This window comes from Betta splendens, chromosome 14 (assembly GCF_900634795.4).
Source record: "Betta splendens chromosome 14, fBetSpl5.4, whole genome shotgun sequence".
Classification (NCBI taxonomy): domain Eukaryota; kingdom Metazoa; phylum Chordata; class Actinopteri; order Anabantiformes; family Osphronemidae; genus Betta; species Betta splendens.
In genome coordinates this window covers 6,882,112-6,902,029 of record NC_040894.2, presented here as the reverse complement: position 1 = coordinate 6,902,029, position 19,918 = coordinate 6,882,112, and the positions used below count along the sequence as shown (strand labels likewise).

The following is a 19,918-nucleotide window of genomic DNA, read 5'->3' as shown; positions in this document are numbered from 1 at the left end:
ACACACACACACACACACACACACACACACACACACACACACACACGTACAGAGGCCAGATTACAGAACCTGTTATGATCTGGACTCGTTTATTTCCTACACTGTTGTTAAACCTACGGGCACAAGAAGTGGAACTGCAGCAGCTGGTCCGTCCAAAGTTTGCAGGCGTCAGGAATCATGCAGATGTGAAACCCGAGTCACTGAGCCTCCTGGTGATCAGTATGTCAGGAACAGAGTGCGTCTTGGGAAACGCATGTTGAGCGTAGCGCATATTTACCGACTGCTCCTGGGTCCAATTACGATTCTAGTTGTTGTCTATAGCCGTTGATTGTGTCCTAGAGGACAGTTAATAAAAACACATGGTAACGGACATGACTGACATGTGTCGAATGCCGTGTTGCTTCAAATTCTCCTCAATAGCTGTAATCAGGCCACCCTGAGGTGAAATGACGGCCTCTTGTGCTGTGCCACTGATTCAGTAAGTGATTGCATTGTAATCATACAGTAGAGACCTTTCGATTTGAAATCCACAAAACAAATGTGTCCACACTCAGCTGGCACTGTGGCTTTATATACGTATATTATAATATATAATGTGTATTTGTATTTTATATTTTGACCTGTGGCCTGCACAGAGTTCTGACCTACGTCAGGCTACAAACCTGCAGTCAGTCTACAGGAAGGAGGATTAATACTCAAGGTTTGATTATATAGTGCGTCTCCTTTTCTGGTCTTCCTTTGTGTTAACGAACACAGAACCAGGAATCATGATGATTTGTTTTATTCACAGCTCTTTTTTAGTCTCCCTGTTAAATACGTGTGGATTCATGCCTTTTGCTCTTTTTATTCTTGGTTATGTTCAGAGCTGAGGTGTTGATGATAAGAGCGTGTGTGCCACCCCCACCCCCCCACCCCCCGCGAGGGTCCAAACATAAAGCACACAGCATAACAGAAGTCGAGGTCCGTGCAGCCAAGTGCTTTCTAGATGAGCACGTCTTCTCCATGGAGCCCTCTGGCATATTGCCTTCCTCTTTGAAGCTTCTCCACTATTGATCGTGAACAGAACAACCTAATGCATGCAGATCTGTCTCCAGTCAACAGACCAGCAGATAGACCTGTAGCCTCCACAAAGCCTTTAGCCTGTGGTGTTGGTTGGCTTAGTTAAAAGCTGCATAAATGAACTGAACCTCGGCAAATGAATTGGGTGAAAGCCCACGCTGGTAAACAGGGTTAAAGAATAAGCTGGTTTTGACTCAGATCAGGTGTAGTAGCCTTTAGTTGGAAGGTGAAGCTCCACACGTTCAGCTGTGTGACGAGTGCATCATGAAACACTGAATTCATGCAGCGAAACCCCAGACTCATTAAATTCCTGGAGGGTTAGTGGCTCAGTGACACACTCTGACCCGCACCATCTGTTCCATTGTAAAGGAAACTCTATGACACATAAGGTCTTGAGGTGATGAATTAATTTGAATAAAATGTAAATGGAAAACTACATAAATAGCCCGTGCAAAAGGAACCTCGTCGTATTTCTTGCAGACTGTGGCCTGTGAGGGTCTGAGCAGAGAAGCCCCTCTTCCCTGATGCTGATGCTGGAGAACGTGAATGTCTGACCACCAGCTGGTGATGAAATGGTTGACGCTGAGGTTACACATTGTGCCCACTTTGGAAAATTAAAATAAAGTATTGTGGCAATTTAAAATCCACTATAGATGCATGTGTGGTTGCCATGGTTACCAAGTGACCACATAAGGAAGGGTTCACATGACAGCATCCAGGCATCATAGGATTTGGTTTATATACAGTATATTTATGAATATGTATTGATTTTTAATCACAGTGGGCTGAGAGTCGCAGTAAATTACTCACTTTTGTTCGAGTGGTGTTGTTTGCATTGTTGGCGTGTTAGCTTGGTGAAGTTGGCAGCTTCTCCCTATTGATATGATTACTGCATGAAGCAGTCAGGCTAAAGCTGCAGAGGAGTTTGGGACTAGTACAGGGGAACCTTCATAGTGCTTCATCTGCAGATCTCTGAGTAGACTTATTGAGTTTGCCAGCGCTAACACTCGGGGCTTTATTACATTCCATCAGGCGCGTGTTTGCTTGTGTCGAGCTATAAGGAGAGGGTGTAAAGTACTTTTATAGGTGATTAAAACGCAGAGCAACCAGAATGCTTTAAAGCGTCGTAGACCTCTTTTTAATTGGTACAGAATGGAGTCACTACCATATTTTGGCAGGAGCACATGAACCACCCCCTATAAGTGACAATGACAACCTCTGACCACGGAGCCTGACTGAGAGCAGGGGACGCCTCCTGCTGCATGTGCTCCTCATTAGGACTGAACGGAGGAAAGCTGCAGCAGAGAGGCTGAAGGGGCGGGAACTCCAGCGTGGCACTCGCCCTAATGCAAACGAGGACTAATGAGTAAAAACCATCATAAAAACTCTAATTACTGGACGCTGGGTTTTGGGGAGTGGCCCAGTGGAGTCACTGGGTTCCTAAGTCACTTCCTGATTTGGGGAAACACATTTAGGCCTAGTGTGAGATGCTGCAGTGGATGAAGCTGCACGAGACAGTCAAGGCATCATCTTAGGAGGAGCAGGAGTATTATGGTATGCCCTGACAGATGCACAGCATTGGCAAATAAAAGTAAAAACGTTGGGTAAACAATCTTTTATGAATTGACTCTAATGGCAGTTCATTAGCAGTCGACCATTTACCACCTATTTATTATTCATGTTTCATTTTCCATGGAGAAAAGCCGGCGTGGGAAGGAAATGGACAGCAGCTCCATTTCCACACCAATCAGAGGCTGAAGCACCAACCTTAAGTCCTGGAGGTGACTATACTAAAGTGATGTATATGCAAATTACCTATAAATTAGTATGCCCGCCTTAGGTTAGTGCATTTATTATTTAATTAATTGCAAATGAGTATCTAACAAAAGCTTATGTTCAAATCCACCTACATTAATGTCCATGACTTATTGTATTTTCATTCTTTTAGAGATTCTATTCTGTTTACCAAACAAGATTAACTTTTAGTTTTTTTAATGCAGCATTAAAACAAACAGTCAACGTGTCTCATGTTCCAAACCTAGGCGTCGCCCGCGCTGGTTTGAGCCATAGGATGCGGCCTTTCAAGCCGCAGAAAGCCCGATCAATTACCGATGCCGTCCCTGTGTTTGTTTACCCGGCGCATGCCAGCCGAGGAATATGCCTCATTAAATAGTGCTGAAAGTCAGGGAGGGTTTCTCAACAGGGCAGCGCTGTGAGAAAAGTGAACAACGGCAGGTAGCGTTTTATTTAGTGGCGCCAGCGTCCATCACAAAGGGACGCAGGATGAAAACGCAATCAGTGCTGCCCGTGTGCAGCAGCTGCAGAAAAATACTAGGAGAAATAATAGGAGATTCATTTATTAATTAATGGGGATTTTTAATATATCATTATGTATGACTGAATCAGAACAAGTCCCTATTTTCTAAATACAAACATTTCCCACCATAAAACCCCCAAAACAGAGTCTCTGTGGAGTTTGAAGACTTCTGCCATTATTTCCAATATACTGCCATGGACCAACATGCAGCTTTGTGACCCTGCATGCTTAGAAGACATAATGAAGAACCCTGCAGCCTCCGGAGCGCATCCTTTATCCTTGACTGGCACCAAGCCCCGACATTAAAAGTGGGAAGCACGCTGGGCTTTTGAATCACATTCTGAGGAAGTATTCAAAATTATTCATTGATTTTATGTTTTTGATGAATGCAGGAAGACCTTTCGAGTAAATAACACCTGTTGTTGGATGGAGTGCTTTTCACTGCACCACCTGAAATCCGAGATATTACATTTCGTCTCGCTGGCCTGACTCACGTTGTCTGATTATTTGCCTGCCTGATTCATGTAAAGGGGTCTTCACTATAATTAGCAGGGATTTCACACTTGGACGAGGTATAAAGACAAATACGCTCACAGTTACCATTGCGTTGTTGTATTTTCAAAGGCGTTACATAAAATGATCAGCTGGCAGAGGCAGGCGGGAGGTGAAGTGGCTGTTTGTGACAGTGCAGCTGGAACGTGGCGTGAGCCAGAAAGGAGAGGTTCGATGTATTCGATTTATCCTGTGGTTTTTCTGAACAACAGCCTGAAGGGAACCGGCTCACATTCCGGCCACTTCGACTGGCAACGAACCGGCCGCTGATACTCACGCTTCGCCCTCAGCCCCTTTTTTCTCCGACGGCACTTCGCCACTTACTCGGTTTAGTCTTCTTTTCATGCTAGGGTGAGGGTCCGCTTGATAAACGGCCGTCGAACCCGGCACCAAGGTTCTCACGCGCCTCCTTTTTGTTCCAGATTTATAAGCAGTGGGTGTAATAGATTATCCTAAAAACCACTTATTTGGCGACCCTGAAGTCAGGCTCTCCGGCTCCGGCTGCTGTTTTCATGCCAATCCCAAGACGCTACGTGCTGAAGCGCCCTGTAGAATGCGTAATGCCCTCCCCTCTTGGGCACTGCTGCAGTTGTCTCCTCCACTGCATCCCCATCACTGCTTTGATGCTGCCGCTGTCATCTCTCGTAAAGCGTCCGACCGGACCACTTCATACACTGTATAAGCTCCGAATTTGATTAATTCTGTGGCTAAACATGCGTCTAAATTCATGTGACAGGCCACATTAACCGTGTCCTTGACGCGGCTAATTGACATGTTTATCATGTCCACTGGTCGTGCAGGGGGAACTTCTCTGCTGTACTTTGAAGGGAGGGAATAGAGAAGGACACAGCGAGTGTCTCCTCTCCAGACAGCATGCATAATTGCAGGTTGCTACGCGACCAAATATATCCACCGCTATGAATTATCTCTCTGTCAGTGGAAAGGTGAGATAATAAAAGATCTCCTTTGCATTTGCGGATAGCAGCAGTATCAATCAACATATACGTCCACGCTGGAGCATGACTTGCATGATTTCCCTCCAGCAGGCGGGTGCCACGGTGAGAAAATGATGTGGGGAATCACTGATGGAGTGGAAGAGGTTCCTCGTGTGTGCGTTTATTTGTTCCCCCAAGTCTTTATGTTGCTACGCTGTTTTTTATGTCAGGCGTAGTATAGACAACACTGAGAAATGCCACCTTCCCTGTTTATATACTGTGTGAAGACTTGCTGGAGCGTTTCCGGTAATGTCACGCGTAGAGTTGTTGAACCGGGCCTGACGCAGACGCAGACGCAGACGCAGACGCAGACGCAGACGCAGACGCAGACGCAGACGCAGACGCTCTGACCCGCTCGCCAACTCTGCATGCACACACTGTAGGAGGAGAAGCCGTTCGCCTCCTCTGGCATCGCACCCCTCGACCGACTTCACCGGGGGTCTTTGCTCATTACAGGAGCCGCTCATCCAGTGATTGGCTGCATTTATTCGACAGCTTGACGGGAGCAAAGTGAGAAGGAATGATGCGAAGGAGAGATGGAGGGAATTGGGATGCGACCGGGGTCCTCGCCCTGACAAAGCAGAGATAAGTGTGCAGCCGTGAAGCGTGTGTGAGGAGAGGACGGCCACCAGAGGATGCCCTGGTTGTCATATTTGAACATGAGACAGACGCAATCACACACAGTCACCAGCCACTTCATTAGGGACCCCTGCACATGATGCAACACAGCTACAGTAGTTCTACATTTACAGGGTCATAACCCAATTACAATAGTTATGAAGCGTCCTTCTGCATATTTCACCTGTGACGCCTGCAGCCTCTTAGACAAAAGCCAGTGCAGCAAATCCAGTTTGAGTGTTTCTGAATTTGCTGACCCCTTGTGATAGTCTCAAAAACAACACTTCACCCTGAAGCAGTGTGATGTTACTCTCTGTGCTGCAAATCTCACCAGAACAAATGCAGATGACAATCACAATAAGTGGGAAACGACAATAGCAAAACTAGAAATTGTAACTTTACACTGATGGATGGCTACACTACTCCGAGCATATCCTCAAATCAACAGCTCTTCACTCCACAGTGAGAAGCCCAGCCTTTGAATTTGATATATTAATGATGGCTGCCTTGTGTAACCCTTGTTGCAGCCACTGGCTTGGAGACCGGCAGCTCATCTCTCGCGCCTGCCGTGTGTGAGGCAGCTAAGTTTACCCGCGCTCTCCCAGAGGCTGAATGCCAGTCTATTACAGGAGCTTATTCTCATCCATCTTCCTGACATTGAGTGTCAACCTGAGAAGTTTCGGGCCCTGATTGTTAAATCACTCCTGTAAAATCGCTAGAACCCCCCCCCCCCCCTCCGCAAACAGCAAACAGTCGCTCCCCTTTAAAGAATTTCTTACAGAGTGGAGAGCGCAGGAATGCTTTCATCGCGGCGCGTGAGCTAAACGCGATTCATTTTCTCTCCGTGCTGTTGTTGGAGTTGGTTTGTGCGCGCGCAGGTCGTTGAGCGCGAGGGCCGACGTAGTGGAGCAGACGTTGATGAAAAGACAGGAAACCGAAACCTGCAGGGAGACCTTATCGCTGCCCACAGCAGGCATCAGATTTTACCTGCAGACTGATGTTATGGTAATGGATAGGGGGGGGTCCAGCCACCAGCCAGGCATTCACACTATCGATTTAGCAGAGATATTTTCCAGAGTAATCAAAGAGCTGTGAAATCCGTACTCTGAGTGCTCCAAGCTTCGGGGACCGCTAACAGGATTGCTTTCTCTGGCGAAGTTGAGAGTTGAGTAAACTGATACGTCTTTCACGCTAATGTACAAATGCCGCTGTTGCTGTAGGTGGGGGGGGGGTCTAGCTACAGTGCACAGGAGCCGCTTGGAAATCGAGGTCAGGATCTGGGTCAGTGGACCGACCGTCTGCCTTGACCGTGATGGTCCTGACCCCTTTGCCAGCATATGTGTAATGGAGGTGTTGGTGATGCTCCAATGTGATATTAGTGTTTCTACTAGTAACTCTTCTTCTTTCAGCGGCACCTGTGCTTAAAGGAGCGTTTCTTGGGTAAAGACTTCGCTTTTCTGCTTTTCTTTCACCGCGCCTTCGGTTTCCAGCTTGGATCGCCGGCCCCTTTCATTTCTCCCATAAGCATTCGTCATCTAGCTTGAATTACTCTCGGGCAGAGTAATCCGGGCTGCAGATCGAACCCGGTCATTTGCCGTCCCTGTTGTCATTGAAAGGTCAGCAAGGGCAGCCATAAAGCAGACATGGGAGGATTATAGAAAATGGAACGTTTTAAAAGTCACATTAATGAATATTGTGAATGTCATGCTATTTGGAGGGGTGCTTGGGCAATGCTCTGCTTTACTTACTTACACAGCTGATTGATACAGTAACGTGCATTCACTGAAAAACTTCTTTTAGACCGTAGATTTTGCTGGGCTTCGATGTTAAGCTCACATCAGAACCGTCCTATAGCGGCGCCTCAGTTGTTCCATGAGGACCTGAGAAGCACAGTATGTGCTCAGATGGCCTTTTTTTAATTTCATGGCCCTAGACGGGTCGGGGGGGTGAAGCTCATCATGCGGCCGAGTCATTAGCGCCTCCCGTCCTCTCTGCCATTGGGAACGGATCGACCTTAAACACCTCCAGGTATATTCATCATCATGTATACTGCGATGGATCTTATGCAATTACACATGGATGCGCTTTCTTTTGCTCCGGTCCTGCATCTTTTTTTTTTGTATTCAGCTGATTTGCTGCTCTATTTAACGTCCATGAATAGTGAATTTCAAAAAACCTCTTCCTGTAACATAACGCGTTCATATTTGTAACACTCCTCCATTCGGAACCACGCTCGGTGCCCGCCGGCGCCTGCGTTGCCCGCGCTGCGGATCACCGAGCGCTTCCCGCCCGCAGCACGAGGGGGAACTGCCTTGCTAAAGGGAACTTTGCGAAGGACGCCGCGCGTTTCATCTGGTTGACATCAAAGCAGGTTTTTCCCCGCGATAACAAACTCTTTGATCGCGTTGTCTGTTTTCTGGGAGGATCTCTGTCATCTGACGTTGTCTCCAGCAATAGCTGATGGAAATGCATGTAAAGGAAAATCACATTTCCACAGTGTGTTTCTGTGCGTGTTGAAAGGCCCAGTCCCTTAAACTGCTTAGCCCCTAGTTTTAACACAAAGGTATGATAAATAGCCGCGCCTGCGCTCGGCCCCGAGCACCAGTAAAAGATGCATTTTGTTTTTGCAATTTGCATTTTGATTTTAAGACGTTCGCCATGAACAGAAGGGGAAATACTGAGAGAAAAGGAAGCGATATCACTAAAGATTGAAGTCCGGGTTCAGCTCCTCGGCCTCATCCAACCGCACTCGATGTGGTGTCACAGTTAACAGCCTTGAAGGTTTAAATCCACAGATGTCAGCAGTGTCATTCTCATTTAATCATAAAAGCAGTGTTTGTTGACTGGCTGTTATTGCTCCTAAAGAGATTCACATAAAAGCAGTTTGTATTTGATGCCTAGAGCACATTGGAGATAATATTCATGTAAGAAGAAATGTGATATGAGTGGATAATTTATCTCGGTTTTTAAAATCAAAGCCACAATTATCTCGATAAGATATCTTTGCTGCTTGTAATTTAGAAATATTTCAAAGCAAATGCAGTGACGTGAAGAAACGTTTATGCAGCTCAATGTTGAAACCAGGTGACTGCAGCGAGAGCGAGAAGTTGCAAGAATGCAAGAAGAACAGTAACATGTAGTATGTATATATGTATGTTAACAGTCGGAAGTGACTTTTCCAATCTTTCCAAAAATATGTTGTACAATGAGGCTGGAAACCAGAGATTTAGAAGCGTCCTCATGGAAAAGAAAGTGCGTAGCCATAAAGTCTGTGTGTGTGTGTGTGTGTGTGTGTGTGTGTGTGTGTGTGTGTGTGTGTGTGTGTGTGTGTGTGTGTGTGTGTGTGTGTGTGCTCCCCCTCCCACTCTCATAAGCTGCTTACTGAACAACAATGGGTTTTGTTTGCATTGCAGATGAGAGGGCCTCTAAAGACACAATTTAATGAACATGTAGGTCATTTTTGATATGCCGTGTGCAGCTGCGTTAACTGTTGTGTTTGCTTCACAAACTCCCGTTGACCCGGCGGCGGTTTAAAGGTGAAGAGGCTCCATATGGGGGTTAAGTGTTTTAATAGCACGACGCAGAATGCATGTGGATAAACAATGAGGCAGCTTAAAGCCTGCTTACATTATTATTATTTTTTTTTTTTTGTAAATGTTAATGAAGCATTAAGCCCAGATAGTCTGAGAGTCTAGAGTCTACCATCAGACAATCTGTTTTCGAACAGGAGATTTGGTGGATGACAGAAGCAATTAATGGAGTATTGAGCCTAAAATGCAGATTGCTGACGTTATAGCTGACGTCTTTAGAATATAATGTTTTCCGTTTAATCTTTAGCCTCATGATGCGGTAGCTCAAAGAAAAGCCCTAAAGAAGTTGCACAGGATCACAGGCCTAACAGTATTTTACCAACAGGCAGTAATTGAATGCCTCAACCTATAAAACTATAATTGCAATATGTGAAGCTGTTTAGGTTCCACGTCGTCAAGCAACAAACATCATTTCCCCTTAGTTGGATTGTGTTTAGTAGCTGCTCCATTACTTTTGATTCACGACAGCAGTGGAGCATTATGGGAGAGCAGCCTCTGCTCATGTGGTCCTAGATGTGGCGTAATTGCACTTAATCGCTGGACCTTTCGTTAGCGCGCGGCGCAGGCGCCCGCGGGTCGATACCGTGGTCGACTGCGATGAATCGGACCGTTCGATGACAGCGCAACATGACTCTCCTGGGTGGATGGCAAGACCCCTCCAGACATCTTTTCCTTTCATCCCCCCACCCTACAGTAGCCCCCCCCCCCCCAACCCCTCCTCCCATCGCCCCTCATAATGAAGCCCAAGGCAGTTAGGAGCACTTATGTCCGTTCCCACCCACCACCCACTGCTCCAGCCCCGCTCCCTAATGCACATCCCCAGACCAGACCACAATTAAAATTTCAGAGCAAATTTCGAACCTCCTTTATTATTTAAAGCACCAAAAGCTTCTGCAGCGTCTAGAGACCAAGTGTGGGACAATAGGAGGTGTGGCTCCTACTATATGTGCAGATGTGGCAAAGAGAAACAGGTTTAAATGAAATCACATCAGACATTCATTTGTTTTGGATTCCACACATTTTTAGGGCGGTTAAGGTTAAATTAAATTCAACATTTTTATAAAGTACTGTAAACTAAGTGGTTCCTGTAGTCGAAGAAAAAAATCTCAATATATTTCGAAGGGCACTCACTGCGTTTTAGGTATCCGTCAATGGTGCATGTTCATGTGCCGTGTTTAGGGTTGTGTTGGGCAGGAACAAACGAACAAACACCCCATCTGAGCTGTGTGTGTGTGTGTGTGTGTGTGTGTGTGTGGGTGCGTGTGTGTGTGTGTGTGTGTGTGTGCGTGTGTGCGTGTGTGGGTGCGTGTGTGTATGCGTGTGTGTATGCGTGTGTGTGTGTGTGTGCGTGTGTGCGTGTGTGGGTGCGTGTGTGTGTGTGTGTGTGTGTGTGTGTTGTGTGTGTGTGTGTGTGTGTGCAGGTCTAAACGGGCATCAGGTGCCTCGCGGGCCACATAGATCAGTGTTGTTCTTTGTTGTTTCTCTGGCATAAACAGGCATATTTCTCTTGTTTGTTGTCTATGGGAGTCCCATTGTTTCCTCTCCAGCCGGGGATGTGTGCTCATGCATATAATGTATCACAAATCGCGGTTCCTGTTGAAAGCGCCGTCAGCACAAGCGTCCGATGGCACGTGGGGCGGCGGCGCTACGCAGGCGTCACTTAGCCGAGCCCCTCGCGCCCGCTCCCTCCGCAAAGAGTAGCGGCACCTCTGAGCAGCTGTCCTGAATCACCCTCTGACATTTTATCGAATCACAAGCCAGTGAACACACGCTTTTTCATGTCTCCAAAGCTTCGGTGGCTTTAAAGTAAGATTGTGTGAATGGAGACAAACAAACCGGGAGCCAACTCAGGAGCGCTGCCTGCATTACCGGCAACTGGCACGCGATTAAAGCCACGGCTGTGGAACCAGCGTGTTTCCAACTAAAGAACACTGCGGCTTAAAATAATACTCTTTACCAACTGGACTCGTGTGTGTGTGTGTGTGTGTGTGTGTGTGTGTGTGTGTGTGTGTGCGTGTGCGTGCGTGCGTGCATGCAGCCGGTGACGGTGCGAGGGCCCTCAGCCTGAATCATTAGCCACACTCACTCCTTGGGTTCAAGGGTCAGCGCTGCACGTTCAGAGGACCGGGTTTAATTATCAGTGAAATGTCAGAATCATGTGGGTGAATTGAGAGTAGCTGCGCTCACACCTGGACCTTCGTGCGGTTCGCACGACGCCACGCCACGATATACGGCGTTGAGATACAGTCGCTGTGTCTGCGGCTGCATGTTGAAGTAGGTCATTCCACCTCATTAAACACTGTTGGTACCGAGCAGATATTGGAGAATTCAACTTAAAAATGCATATGATTCACATTAGGTAAATTAGTTTCCTGCTGGCAGTACTTTATCGGGTGTTTAGCCGCTTCTCTGTCGCCATGGCGACTAACATTAGTTTTTAACACACGCTTCCTGTCCACCAATATTTTTAATATCACCGCAAACAAGCAAAAGTACATGTCACAGACTTATCATGTACTATTTAGCTTAAGAACCTAAACAATCACAAAGCTGATTACGCACTTTCATTTTAGTAAAAGCAACTCAGCAGCCGTTCAGTCCGCTCCAACCGCAGCTTCCTGTTATGCGTTTTAATATCACTTTAACGATTGGAGGCTATTACCTTGAAAACTCTAGCAGTGGCACTTGCAGGATTTAGGGATGAGTGTCTGGGAAAGTGGCACCAACTCAGCAACGAGAGCCTGCGAACACATCAACACGACTACTGCTGGTTTGTTGCAGTTGACGCCACAAACCAGCAACGCAGTCGGAACAGTTTAGAAGCTCAACACCTTAAAGCACCTCTAGGAGTCAGAATCTGTACAGTAGCAACTCATAATAGCGATTATTTCGGTTAAGCTGCAGTATATGGCTGGTTACACTAAACAGGCAACAGCGGATGCTGATGCTGGTGACAGTCGACACCAGTCAAGGACACAATACAACAGATGCAGGATGTGAATTGCTTTTTCTCATCTCTAACGCGAGTACATCAGGATCAGTGCTTCCAGGTTTTTGCAATTTCTCCATCATCCTGACATATTCCGCTTAACGTGACCTTTCCTCCACCACTGACCTGAACCATCTAACTGTGTATGTGTACAACACTGAGTTTGCTTGATATTAAATCGTCCAGGTTTTTCTACTTCTGCGAGTCGGTAAAAAGACTTAAAGGTGATCGAACCGAGACCGAGACGAGCTCCTCTGGTAAACGAGGACAGAAGCGGGGCCTGGTGCGTTCCCAGTTCTTTCCATACCTGACTAACGATATCGCCCGCATCCGCACCACCATCACCCCGGTTAGCTTTAAGCACATTGCCCACTGATTGCACTAATCCAATCAGATAGATCAGGTGTGCCAGCTGTCACACCAAGACACTTGGCAGTAAGACTGGAGGAAAGCAGGCTGTGTAACAGCCGGCGAGCAGCCATGCAGAGCGGATGTGTCCTGTTAAATAATCCATTAAGACTTTTTTTGTACCTCGCCAGCCGCTTTAGATGCATCTGCATTAAACTAAGGGCACAGCAGAATGTTTTGTCAGGACTTCCTTTTGGTTCTCCGGTTTCCTGCTTGTACAAGGGGACAACGCGGCCGTATGGAATGGGAAGTGGCAGCGTCTCTAACCCCCCCCCTCACTCGCCGCTGCATGTTTCATACGCGGCCATGTCACCATTTCTGCCCATTGTTATTATGTCCTCAAATCAGAGGGAGATTTCACGGCCGAATGCCTCGATTGTGGCGCGGGGTCAGCGATGGACGGCGCTACGAAGACGTGCAACTGGGATAAACACAGCACCGCTCCTTGCTGTCACAATCGCAGCCAGCTAGAAGTAGCCTCCCATTTTTATATACATATATATCCAAATAGTCCCCATGCTTCATTTCCACATCTGGGAGCCTTCATACAATGTGGTGTTGATAATATTTCCTCGGTTTTCCACACTGTAATGGCCGCACATGTACGTGTAATGAATGTATGGCTCTGTCCTGCCTTTAGGGAAATCGACCTGGTACATGAAGTCATTTACTGTACACTCACGCCCGCTGCGTCTTCCCCCCAGACGGAGGCTGCGCTCAGGTTCCACGTGCCACGGGCGCCCCCCCACCTTCCTGTGCACTCTTGAACCGGCAGCGACGCGGTCTCTCCCTGGATCGGAGTGTTTGATAGATACTCTGTCGGGCAGAGGGGCGCTATGTGGGGTGGAAGGAATGCAGCCATTTTTGAACGTGGACTGAATGAATAAAACACGCCAAATTTGGGACAGAGAGTGTGTTCGCCTGCAGGTGCACTGTGACTCTCGCTGCTTTGCTCTGCCCACACGCCGCTCTCGGAGTTCCCCTAAAGGTGAAACATCCAAGGACATCTGAACACGGAGGCAGGGAAGCACTGGCCCATACTGTATGTGTGTTAGTTACGAACTAATAAAAGCAGAGTCCAGCATCTGTGGATTAATACTTCTTCTGAGATTGTCTTCACATCCTTTGCTTAAATAGATGCCCACAAAACTCCCCTGACTCCCGGTCAAGGTCTTTGATGAGGAAAAGCTTCTTATGCCAAGGTGCCCGACCACAACTTTTTAATACACCAACTTTAAAATGAGCCTTTACCCATTTAATGAAGAATTAATTCACGAGGCACAACAACGAAGGGAGTGAGTGAGTGATTGGTCTGAAAAGGAGCCAAATGCTATATTGGTCCCATAATTCGGTTATGCCTCGCCTGCGTATCTGTGTGTCTAATGCAGGCAGTACGTTGTGCAGTGGCCGTGCTCTGAATTGTCCAGGTTGTGAAGGATCTTCAGCTGGGAAAGCCTGTCCCTTAATCCCTAGTCCTGTGTTAATGGTCCACCCTCAGGGCCCTGGGGCAGCAGTCGGAGACAGAGGATGAGTGAGCAGCAAACTTCAGAGACGAGGCTGATGTAAATGTGAAGAAATAGGCTGTATGGATGAGAGAACAAAAAAGTCAAAGAACCGGGGCTATAAAAAGGCGAGCGCTGGGCGAGGGACTGCGGGAGGGAGGGAGGGAGGGAGGGAAGTGCTGGACAGGCGCTTTCCGCGACCTCGTGGGAACGCGGCGGCTCGAGCCCAGTGAGTAAACCAGAGAGCTGTCAAAGCGAGATCACAGAACGTATTTGATCATGGCTAAGACCAAGACGCGGTGGCCCACTTGGTTGGAGAGCGTTGTCTTATGCCCGACGTTGTTTTTTAACGGAAACATGAGCTGTTGCCTCGCCAGACCCCTGTGTGTGTGTGTGTGTGTGTGTGTGTGTGTGTGTGTGTGTGTGTGTGTGTGTGTGTGTGTGGCATCGGGCTCGAGGCATGCTTGCATGCTGCTGTAGGTCCGACAGCATTACGGTGCACACAGATGTGTACAGATGTGCGAGTACCTGCCGTTCGGCCGCTCGGGAGGCGCTGATCACCAATCAGAGCGCCGGCGACAGCGTCCTGATGAAGCTGTATAACACACCCCCCCCTCACCGCCGTCGCGAGCAGATGTGTTTGCGCCAAGTGTTACGTGTTCTGTTTGCGTTTCGCGTCCACTGAGCATGTAGTAAAAATAAAATAAATGAAACCCATCTGTTTCAGGAAGCACAATTTGAATTAACATCTGTCAGTTATGTGCCTTCACTGTCTCGCGTGGCACGTGGGAGATTACAGGTTTGCCCCACAGTATAGGATTCGGTGAAAAACAGATTACACAATGGAAAATACCAGGACCAGCGGCACTCGGGCGCCGACTGGGATTGGACTTATTGCCAGAAACTATTAGAAGCTACATGGGCCCTACTACGGTGCATCCTGCCTCATTATCATTATATCCCTGTTTATGAACCACATGAATGGAACATTAACCGACGATAGTGAGACGTTGATCTGTAACACGCTTTTGGCAGGATGCTCAGGATGAAGTGGCTTAAATCTCTTACCTGTGTGGGAATCTCCCGAACGTGCTCAGCGTGCTGCATTTGAATGCTCCCGGAGCCACAGCACTGCATCGTGTTGTCACATCGATAATGCTATCTGTAATTGGATCATCGTAATCCTACCGGGGTTTCACACAATTGCAGGAGGCTTCTTTTTTCCATGTTAAACTAATCGGAGCACACAAATTTAGCTCGGCAGTGACTCGGTGACACAGATTTTTTTTTTTTTTTTAGGGAAACACGGTGACTCTGAAATAAGCGTAATTGGCTGTTTGCTGGTTCCGAGCTGCACCCGATGGCGTTTAAACACAATGCAAGCTCAAATGAGACGTTCAAGGTCACCGCGACGGTGCGGCGCCATCCAAAAAAAGTGAGGCTGTGGAAAATTGTTGAGGCATTTGCACAAGTGAGGATGAAACAGGCCTAGAGACGGGGGAGGAGGTGGAGAGCCTCACTTTCAGGATGACTGACATTCTCCAGGATGTCAGGAGAATGAAGTTCTGGCTGATCTGAGTCAGATAAATTAGGTTTTGGTGAAGGTTTTCCTGACAATGGACTCGCAAGGAAAAGGCACATAAAATATGTTGAGGTCTGGCACTGACAACCCTGGATGTCACAGATAGCAGAGAGATGCTCTTTCTTTCCCTTTGTGTGCTTTTTTTGTAACTATTGAAAGCTTCATCCCACGGTGGGAGCAGCCTAACAAGCACCTGAGAGAGATCATGTCGGTGAACAGACACCGGGAAGGAGGTGGTGCTGGTTTTGACTTCTCCTGCTGTTTTTCTAATGTATTTAATTACTCATCAGGCCTGGAGTCTGTGGGACCGGAGCAGGTGAGCGCACCTGTTCTTCACTTAGTGTTCAGTTAACAGTTGTGATTCTGCACATACAGTACAGCACATCAACTGCCTGTAGTCAAACAGGGCCTCCTTCTTTCTCAAATCAAACATTTATTTTTAATTATTATATTTAGAAGACCTTGATTCTACCTCAGGTCTCGTCCCCACTACTTCTTGTTTCTCCTCCTTCCTGTCATCAGCCCTCCCCCAACTCACGGGCGGCGTCTGGAACCAACACCCCCCCTAATTGCCTGTCACACAGCCGCGCTCGCGTAGTTTCTGCAGCGCACAAAGTCTCGGGGTCAGCGGGCGTAAGTGCGGCGCTGGAGTTAGCTGAATGAAAACGCTGTAAAAATGTCCTAATGGGGCATCAGGCTTGTCCCCGAGCGTGAGCGCTGACGTGTTCGGCCACGCGGAATCTGTAAATTCCCTTTTTATTTTGTAAGACGAAACATGGCGACGAACTGTTTGTGTGTGTGTGTGTGTGTGTGTGTGTGGGGGGTAGTTGTCACAAACACCCAACGCATCTGCAGGTTCGTGGCGGCGGCGCTAACGCTAACGCGTTGCTCCTCTGTAGCTGTAGGAAAACCTGGGTATTTGCAAACAATTTATTCCCTTTTTTCTTTTTTTTTGTGACAGACTTGAAAGCTGCAGCAGCAAGATGTAGCTCATGTAGATCCTCTGGTGTTTACCACCCACCCCCCACCCCCCCTTTGGTGGCAGGATACAAACACAATACAAATATAGACTCTTGCAAATGAGAGTTACGGCTGGAGCCACGGAGGAAAACATAAATTGCATTGTGCTTGAACTCAGTTTATTGTGGCATCACCAACTTCCCCTATTGTCTCAGTTAGCTGGAGGAACGCCCCGTCCCTGCGCCGCTGGGTAATCATGGGCGTGATCCGTTTGACATTCCCGCGCCGTGTAGCTCGGCGTTGCGGGGCGAGCGGTGCACCGCTGATTAGACTGGGATTGTGTGTTTGTGCGCGTTCACTCTGACGAGGGCATTAGGCGCTTTGTGTCCGTACGGGGACTCGTTTGTTGGAGCCCCACTGAAAACCAAACGTACATATTTTTCCGCCCGTGTCTTTGCTACCGAGGCGGAACGGCACCCCAGACGTAACCTGCAGCCCGTTCCACCTCCGACGAGGAGTTACAGATGCTGTGTGGGCCTCTGGGCGCCACCTGCACTGCTGCAGACGGGAGCCGTGTCCCACGCACTTGAAATAGATGTAAAGTTTCAATTAGACACAGGAAAGAAGATTGGGTTCAGCTGATGCTGGAGATGTGATGACGTCAGAAACCCAGACCCGGGTCTGAGTCGAGGCCTCTCTGAGTCGATCAGGGGTCCTCGTGCTTGACTGAGCCTGGCTCGCTCTCATCCAACGGTTGAGGCCGCCTCACTCACGCTCGCGTGCGCTAATTGCACCGTGCGAGTGGGCGGATGGACGGTCAGCATGTGCTGGTGCAGTAGGAGCCAGTGGAACCGCTTCAGACGTCGCCTGGACCCTGCGGGAATGGCGCCGCCTCGCACGTTTGCCCTACAAACACACTTCCTCCGGTCACAGGATAATAGCGTAGCTCCAGCGCGACTGCGGGAGTCATTGTTTAGCAGTTCAGGCCTTAAATGGAACTATGGATTCTCATTTCCAGCTGAACGAGGGCACTTGATCTCTTCGGTTATGTTTACTGGAGTGCTGCAGAATCAAGCCGAGGCTCTTAGCGTTTGGAACCTTAATGCGATGTCTTCCTTTTTGTAATTACTCCCACACACAGACGACCGAGCCACATTAACCTTTTGGCAGGGGACACACATGGACCACTTTTAAAAGCCCCGTCCTCGTGCTGCTTCCCAAACGGTTGTTAGCTTTATTACTGTATGCCCGTTTCAACTGCGTCCATTTCGAATTCATTCTGCCCTGCAGGTCTGGCTCATTATTGGTCATAAGAGTCATTGTTGCTCTGCGGTACTGTTGTTTGAGGAGGAAAAAAAAGCCAAATCCTGTGATCTCTGACTTGAAGGAAATCACAGTTAATACCGCAGCCAGATGTATGATTAGTGTTTAACAGTATGTGAAGCACTGGGCTGCGAATGGGTCCCCTGAGTAGTTCGGTTTTGCTGACTTGTTGTTTATTACACGATTAAACTGAAGTATTTGATGCAATCTAGCTTTTGGCAAAGTAATATTTCTGATGCCAAAGTCTAAAGTGATATATGGGGAAGCAAGAAGCCATCCCTCATAAGATAGAGCAGCAAGTGGGAAGGAAAAACACCTTCATGTAAATGACCTGATGCAGAAACGTCATAATCTAATAATCTAATATAAATATAGTTTTAGTTTTATAACAATAAATGCATTGTTATGCAGACATGGGCAGTGCTTTTTATAATAGCTGTTAAAATAATCACACACAGAGCTGTTGGTAATTGCAGTTAGACCACGCTGGTCTGTGCATGTGAGAGCTTTCTATCCAGTGACTCACGCGGTGCCGAGCCTCCAGGGCTGGATGATGGAGGAGGCAGGTGTGATCATTGCCAGTCTCCAGACGACAGCATTATGCTCCTCGGGGGTCTAAATCCGCTCCCTCTGCCCTTTAATTTATTTATTCCAACCAATTCTCACTTCCCGTTCTTCTTCTTCTCTTTTCCATATGCCGTTGACCCGTGGCTGCTGGCGCTGCCCCTCGACGTATAGGTAAGTCACACGCGTGTCATCCTTCTCTGCACAGACGCCGGGACAGCATTAAAACCCTCCCCGTGAAAAAGTCAAAAGGGCTGTTGTGCTGGAACGTAGTTTTTAAAAATGGCAGCGTGGATGTGAAGGGCGTGAGTAAGATAAACTCAGATGCACGCGGGTCGGGTCACTGCTCCTGAACCGCGTCTTCACGGATCCGCAGTTCCAGTTCATGTTCATCATTTGCTCATGAGAGCGACAGGAGGACAGATATTCCTCCACAGTCGCCGCCAACATTTTAATTCACTACAGTATGTCACATGAGTAATGGATTAAATATGTTGTCATATAGATTGTAGAAAAGACAGAAAGGCTGGGGAAAAGTGAGCCGGGCTCGACTTTGAGATTACTTCAGTCGTACAATATCTGCTTTTTACCTTTGTGCTTAATGAAGCGTTAAAGGATGTGATGGACGATGAACTTCCTGTTCGATAAAAACCCAGCTTTAAAGTTGAAGGATGGCCCAGGACGACGTCTGCAGCAGTCGCCTGGTTTCCCCCCTCTCCCCTGTTTCATCCTTCATGCAGTCTGCGGCCGTGTTGCACAGGTTCGTCACATCCCGCGGCCTGTGAGGCTCCAGGAGGGTGATAGAGATTCTGCTCTTTAACCCACCGCCACAGCGAAGCCCGGTGTAATATGATGCTTTTCCCCAGTTTACACGGACAGTCTGTAATTTTTATTGCGGTCTTATGTTTCAAACAGAATGAAAAGAACTGATGTCTTTCATTGTGTTCCTCTCTCCCTGGCCAGACATGCAGGGACGGTTAATATATTGTAGCAGACGGGTCCAGAGAGGAGGAGAAGCTTCTAGACTAGCAGCGAGATGGCAACTGATGTGTTTCCCTCCCTCTTCAGAACACGTTGCTAGAAATAATACAACTGTAGGTCAAGTTGGCAAATGACAGGAGAAAAGCTGTTTGATCTCCCACCCAAACAAAATTTCCATCTTATCATATGCCATTAGGACACAGTAAACAAGCACTGTGGCACAGGCGTCGCAGGAGCCCATTCTCAGATATGATGGATTCATTGCCTCTTGTTAGAACTGTCAATTAGGGCTTTAATGACCTGTGCTAATTTGCTAGCTTCTGTACGCGTCTTTCACCAGGCTCCATCACGTAGTGCTTCTCCTGCAGGCATCTTTTTGCATACACAGCCGACAGGTTCCTGTCTTTACTGTAGTTTATTATTATTATTATCATTATCATCTACCCATTGTTTGGATTCCTTCTACACTGTAGATGAT

At 47.6% G+C, this 19,918-nt stretch overlaps 2 protein-coding genes across 3 annotated transcripts in view; both read left to right on the top strand.

Annotated features, from left to right (window-relative positions):
- tmem132e (transmembrane protein 132E) overlaps positions 1-19,918 on the top strand; it is a 182,369-nt gene that overhangs the window by 64,423 nt on the left and 98,028 nt on the right. The window contains exon 1 of one of the 2 annotated variants that reach the window (XM_029174631.3): positions 16,431-18,633. The exons of the other annotated variant lie outside the window; for it this stretch is intronic. The gene's annotated coding sequence lies outside the window, so the exon portion shown is untranslated. Of the gene's footprint in view, positions 1-16,430; positions 18,634-19,918 lie in introns of those variants that run through there. 2 annotated transcript variants of the gene reach the window in all.
- gtf2ird1 (GTF2I repeat domain containing 1) overlaps positions 1-19,918 on the top strand; it is a 189,613-nt gene that overhangs the window by 107,252 nt on the left and 62,443 nt on the right. The gene's annotated exons all lie outside the window — the stretch shown is intronic.